Source organism: Sycon ciliatum, chromosome 10 (genome assembly GCF_964019385.1).
Source record: "Sycon ciliatum chromosome 10, ocSycCili1.1, whole genome shotgun sequence".
NCBI classification, from domain to species: domain Eukaryota; kingdom Metazoa; phylum Porifera; class Calcarea; order Leucosolenida; family Sycettidae; genus Sycon; species Sycon ciliatum.
In genome coordinates, this window is record NC_088652.1 from 11653147 (window position 1) to 11660414 (window position 7268).

Genomic DNA, 7268 nt, shown 5'->3' on the forward strand with positions numbered 1-7268 from the left:
CGAAGTCATGAAAGTTTACCAGAATTAATTTTCTTGTCACATTCATCAGTGGAAAGTCGTGACTGAAGAGTAACCATGCTGAACAATGATTAAATATACATTCAATGATGTGTTACGAGAACAAAATACAGTGCCAAAATAGAAAGAGGGAAGTTGAGACAATAGCAGTGAAGTGAGAGCTAAGTGCAACGGTGGGTGAAAAACTAATAATTATAACGCTAAAACTGTGTAGTGAGTATAATAATAATAATAATAATAATAATAATAATAATAATAATAATAATAATAATAATAATAATAATAATAATAATAATAATAATAATAATAATAATAATAATAATAATAATAATAATAATAATAATAATAATAATAATAATAATAATAATAATAATAATAATAATAATAATAATAATAATAACAGTACAAGCTCTTTACCGCCGCCATATCGAAGATTATGTGGCAGCACATCAATCAACATGAAATACTTGCAACGGAGCAGCGCGGTTGTGCAGCAGCTGGTCTTGGTTGCAAGGAGCACCTGATGGTGGATAAGATGATTCTGGAGGATGCCCATACGAAAGGGCGAAATCTTGTCATGGCATACCTGGACTTCAAAAAGGCATTTGATAGTGTGTCGCATGAATGGATTCTACATGCTTTGACGATGTATCGATTCCACCCGTCTTTGGTCACAACTATTGCTCGTAGCATGCGGAACTGGAGAACGACAATGCACATATGCGACCAGGGAAGATGCAGGGTCACTACCGGCAACATTTCAATAAGAAGAGGCATATTTCAAGGTGACACATTATCCCCGTTACTGTTTTGCCTGGCGCTAAACCCAATCAGTTTTGAGCTCAACCGATTGCCTTTGGGATACAGAGTCAGCTGCAGAGACGCCGAGTTGTCTATCAATCACTCTTGGTACATGGACGACATTAAACTCTATGGGAAAACTACAAAGGATGTGACTGCCCTCGTGTCTACCGTGTGTGGCGTTGGTGATGACATCGGCATGAATCTCAACCCGGCCAAGTGTGCCGTGCTGCACGTCAGGAGAGGAAAACCAGATGAAGGATGCTCTATCCAGGTTGGCGATGAGACCATTGCAGAGTCGCTACGACTCAATGAAACATACAAGTACCTTGGAGTAGTGCAAGCAGCCATGATACCTCACCCGAAGCTCAAGACGCAACTCACTGCAGAATACAAAAAGAGATTGTATTTGCTTCTTAACAGTGGATTGAATGCGCGAAACATGATCAAGGCCATCAATACGTATGCTCTGCCGGTTATGACATATAGTTATGGAATCGTAAATTGGACCGAGGCTGAAATCAAGACCACAGATCGAGTGACAAGATCAGCCTTGACTGCGTCTGGATTTCACCACCCCAAAGCCTCAGTCAACAGGCTCTATATGAAGAGGGGAGATGGAGGCCGGGGCTTGGTCTCTTGTGAGGATATGCACGGCCGGAGCATGTGTGGCCTGGCCCGCTACATGAGTACCAGCCCAATAGACAGAATAAGCCTGCTTTATCAGTATCATCAACAAAAACCTACAACAAAAAGCCACTCAATAACTGCAAAGGCCGCTAAGTTCCTGTCGAGTTTGGATCTGCCAGCAGCTGGACCAGCTTTACCCAATAAGCATACCATTAAACAAGCGTGCGCTGAGCGAAAATCCAAAACACTTTCCACCATGCCGCTGCATGGGAGATATTGGAGCCGATTGGAGGAGAATCGCCTAGATAAGGAGCTTACCTTCATGTGGTTGAAATCAAGGACACTGAAACCTTCAACTGAAGGCATGATTATGGCAGCACAAGACCAATCCCTCAAAACGAAAAATTACCAATACGCCATAATGAAGTCAATTCCTCGAACTGATGCCAATTGCAGGCTTTGCAAGGGCAGCTTAGAAACAATTGACCACATTGTCAGTGCCTGCCCAGTTCTTGCTCGGACCAGTTACATTGAACGACATAACCGGATAGTAAAGTATGTGCACTTCGAAATGTGTAAAGCACGAGATCTACCTACTGGTGCTTCACGATTCGACCACCAGCTCAAGGCATTGGTCAAGAGTAATCAGTATCGCCTCTATTGGGAGTATTCGGTCCCAACTGACCTGAAACTATCAGCAAACAGGCCCGATCTGCTCCTTGTTGATGACAAGGAGCGCATCGCCTACATTATAGACATCAGCGTTCCTGGTGAGAACAACATCAATAAGAAAATGGCTGAAAAGCGCTCGAAATAATGATTTGAAGCGGGAGATTTCGAGGATTTGGTCCCTCAACCAGGTTGACGTGGTCCCTGTGGTTGTCGGTGCCCTGGGAGGCTTGGTGGGGGAGACTCCTCAATGCCTTCGGACTGTGCAGGGAGGAGACCTGGCTATTGTGCAACAGGAGGCTATACAAGGTTCGATTAAAATACTGAGAACTATCCTTAACATGTAGATGCACCTCTGCTGCGTTTGCATGTTCAATAGCTAAGAGACTTGAATAACGACTGATAAAGACTGATATTTCCTTTGTTACTACTCCCTTCATTGGTTGATGTATTTTGCCTGTCGCTGCAAATTCTTTATTATTGTTTTGATGTTGGAGTTCGGATTGAGTTTCTTTCCTTTCTTCCTCTTCCTTCAACTAGTTCTTGTCCCTTTGGTTTTTAGGTTTTATTTATTTATTTATTTTGTTTTTGTTTTTTCACTTTCTTTTTGCTGTCCCACCCATGGAAATATTTCCCGGTGGGTCTGGCTTATCGCCTTCGAAAGAAGTGAATAAAGGAGAAATAATAATAATAATAATAATAATAATAATTAAAAAGCTTCCGTGGAGATAAAAATGTAATCAACGCAATAAATAGAGTAAGCTGCGCACTCAGTACAAACACCATAAGCAAAACTTGTTTTCATGTATAATAAATAAGCTTGTTCCTAAACGTTTTCGTCGCCATCTCATCAGAGGATTACTGGCAAATCAACAAAAGCTCTTAACTCAATATATATACGCACAATGCAAGTAATAATTTAGACCCTAACTAGCGCGATAAAATGAGAGCTGAAAGAAACATTACACCATTCAACGATATCAGGTGACAACAAATGCGATAAATTCACCACTAGAAAGTCACCAAGCAACCACAAACGAGAACTACTGATCTAAATTCACAAACAATTTCAACGTAAACAAATTCTTTTTCTGCCTACACAAAATCGGCCTGGTGGTAAAAATGTAAATAGACTCCAATACACGCAAATACCTTTGACTACGTGAACGAGACCAAACAGAAAAGCAATCATCAGCATAACTAGAACGACAATCACTATTCTGAACAAGATGGTTGGCGATAGAAGATTCATACACCCTAACAACGCTACTAGAACCAGTACATACTTTGGAATTACGTGACAATGAAACCGACCTGACATTCCTTGCCGCTACTGCCAATCCAGACGAGGCCGATGTAGATGTCCCTACCAAAGGCACGTCCGTTGCTGGCACTGCCTGCTGCGATGATGCTCCCTTTGACGTTCCAATGGCTGTTGATGTTGATGAAGAGGAGGAGGGAGATGAGGAAGACGCTGACGACGACGATGACGACAACGACGGAGACGATAAAGACTCTGCTAACCTCGCCCTAGAGCGAGTCACTGGTCCCGCAGACACACCATCCGGTGGTTTCTTCGGTGGCCGGCCACGCTTTTTGCCACCGGAGGTGGACACACCGGATGACGGTACAGAGGAAGTCAAAGAAGACGAAACCGCAGATACCAACGATGATGACGGGATAGGAGGAAGAGACGGTAAAGACGAAGGCAATGACGAACAAGCCGATGCCGACGAAGAAGACAACGACACCCCAGTTGGTTCCGTCCCCAGCGAGGGTGCAACTCCAGTCGCAGTACCAATCTTTGGGGGACGACCTCGTCTAGGCCTTGACGACCGTGCCTCAACAGGCATAACGTGAAGAGGCACATGCTGATATCGTTGAATGGTGTAATGTTTCTTTCAGCTCTCATTTTATCGCGCTAGTTAGGGTCTAAATTATTACTTGCATTGTGCGTATATATATTGAGTTAAGAGCTTTTGTTGATTTGCCAGTAATCCTCTGATGAGATGGCGACGAAAACGTTTAGGAACAAGCTTATTTATTATACATGAAAACAAGTTTTGCTTATGGTGTTTGTACTGAGTGCGCAGCTTACTCTATTTATTGCGTTGATTACAATAATAATAATAATAATAATAATAATAATAATAATAATAATAATAATAATAATGTGCAAGCCTCTTTTACGGGCAAAAATTAACACAATGTATTAAAATGCAATACAACATACACTGGAGAAGAAATCAGGAAAATAAAATATGAGCTCAAAAATGGAACGAAAAATAGCAAATAGAATCAAAACTCACGATGGAATCAAACTCACGATGGAATCAAACTCATGATGGAAACTACAAAACCCAATGAGTTTTATATAATAATAATAATAATAATAATAATAATAATAATAATAATAATAATAATAATAATAATAATAATAATAATAACTGCAATAACTGCAAAGGCCGCTAAGTTCCTGTCGAGTTTGGATCTGCCAGCAGCTGGACCAGCTTTACCCAATAAGCATACCATTAAACAAGCGTGCGCTGAGCGAAAATCCAAAACACTTTCCACTATGCCGCTGCATGGGAGATATTGGAGCCGATTGGAGGAGAATCGCCTAGATAAGGAGCTTACCTTCATGTGGTTGAAATCAAGGACACTGAAGCCTTCAACTGAAGGCATGATTATGGCAGCACAAGACCAATCCCTCAAAACGAAAAATTACCAATACGCCATAATGAAGTCAATTCCTCGAACTGATGCCAATTGCAGGCTTTGCAAGGGCAGCTTAGAAACAATTGACCACATTGTCAGTGCCTGCCCAGTTCTTGCTCGGACCAGTTACATTGAACGACATAACCGGATAGTAAAGTATGTGCACTTCGAAATGTGTAAAGCACGAGATCTACCTACTGGTGCTTCACGATTCGACCACCAGCTCAAGGCATTGGTCAAGAGTAATCAGTATCGCCTCTATTGGGAGTATTCGGTCCCAACTGACCTGAAACTATCAGCAAACAGGCCCGATCTGCTCCTTGTTGATGACAAGGAGCGCATCGCCTACATTATAGACATCAGCGTTCCTGGTGAGAACAACATCAATAAGAAAATGGCTGAAAAGCGCTCGAAATATTATGATTTGAAGCGGGAGATTTCGAGGATTTGGTCCCTCAACCAGGTTGACGTGGTCCCTGTGGTTGTCGGTGCCCTGGGAGGCTTGGTGGGGGAGACTCCTCAATGCCTTCGGACTGTGCAGGGAGGAGACCTGGCTATTGTGCAACAGGAGGCTATACAAGGTTCGATTAAAATACTGAGAACTATCCTTAACATGTAGATGCACCTCTGCTGCGTTTGCATGTTCAATAGCTAAGAGACTTGAATAACGACTGATAAAGACTGATATTTCCTTTGTTACTACTCCCTTCATTGGTTGATGTATTTTGCTTGTCGCTGCAAATTCTTTATTATTGTTTTGATGTTGGAGTTCGGATTGAGTTTCTTTCCTTTCTTCCTCTTCCTTCAACTAGTTCTTGTCCCTTTGGTTTTTAGGTTTTATTTATTTATTTATTTTTGTTTTTGTTTTTTCACTTTCTTTTTGCTGTCCCACCCATGGAAATATTTCCCGGTGGGTCTGGCTTATCGCCTTCGAAAGAAGTGAATAAAGGAGAAATAATAAATAACCTACGTGGAGATAATAATTATAGCTATGAATAGGATGAAGGCCGCAGACATCACGCAACTACGTTACTTGTTTGACATGTATTACTGTGTAGTTTATAACAAAAATATTATTGAAAACCCAGAATCGGTTTTCTCGTTCCTATCATCAGTGGGAAAAAACGGAACTAAGGATACAACCAAAGAAACTGAAGTTAAGTACTGTAAATAGAAAAGTGTTAGAAATAACATCAAGATACAAGTGCAATAAAACCACTGGAGGAAACGCAAAAAAGGTAACAAGATTACATAACCAAGGCTGTGTTTACATCAGGGAGTAGTTCAATACCGGGAGGTGACACGGCCACACATTCAGGCGGGCGAGCTTTGCCTCAGGTCACTTTTCTGTGGAGCGCTGTGTCCCGGGAAACGTCACGAAATATCGTACTTTGCGCGCTGTGTCCCGGGAAACGTCACGAAATATCGTACTTCGCGTACCATTTATCGTAGCATTTCGTAGCATTTTTCAAAAAAATTCATAGAACGACTTGAAGAGAGTGGCAGAATGCTGTCAAGAAGTTTTCGAGCAGTACTTTTTGAAGTTTGTTTTGACGATGTAGGGAACGAATCCATCAGTCTTTGCTGAGTGATGAGGATGAATCCTACGAAGGATATCAAGTAGCAGCTGGCCTTCGCACGGGTACCTTCAGTGTGTCCAGTATTTACGTGGGCGGCTTGTAAGAGTGAAATTTTCTTCCTAATTTAATTTGTATTACATTTAGTTGTATTACATTTAGTTATTCACGTCGTTTCTAGGGGAATAGATAATGTTGACTCAAGTTTTAGTCACAATGAACAACATGTTTCAGGTATGGCTGACCCGTCTCAAGATAGTAAGGCTATTCCGAATCCAGATGCTATAGTCGTCAGAGAGAAACACAAAATAAAATAAATTTTATACTGCAGGGGCAGCTATTCGCAAATGTCACTATGACGCAAGTCTGTGTCAAGCAGGGAGTAGCACAATGGTACAATGGCACTGTGCTACTCCCTGCTACAAAGCCTGAGATGTTACGCGTTAACAGGAACTGGTGTTGATGATAAAGGCAGTGTGGAATTATGTACAATGTTACTGGTGCAAGTGACCATGCCGTGGAAGACCGTGCCGTGTAAGTCGTGTATGCAGGTAATCAGACCAAGCGTAAAAGGATAAAGATAGCCTGCTTACGTACTATTCCTAGTACGTGTGCTTATTATAGATACTTTGTGTGACTACTAGTTGTATGTGTCTGCATATTACTATACGTATTAGTACGTAATTGCTTTTACTACAATTTGTACTTTGTGGGGAGCTGCGTGACGATGAACTATAGTATATATCAGGGAGTAGTACAATACCGGTATTGTACTACTTCCTGATATATATGGCCACCAAGAGCATACGCAATCAGAATCGTACAATACCATTACTCCTTGATTATAACCAATGT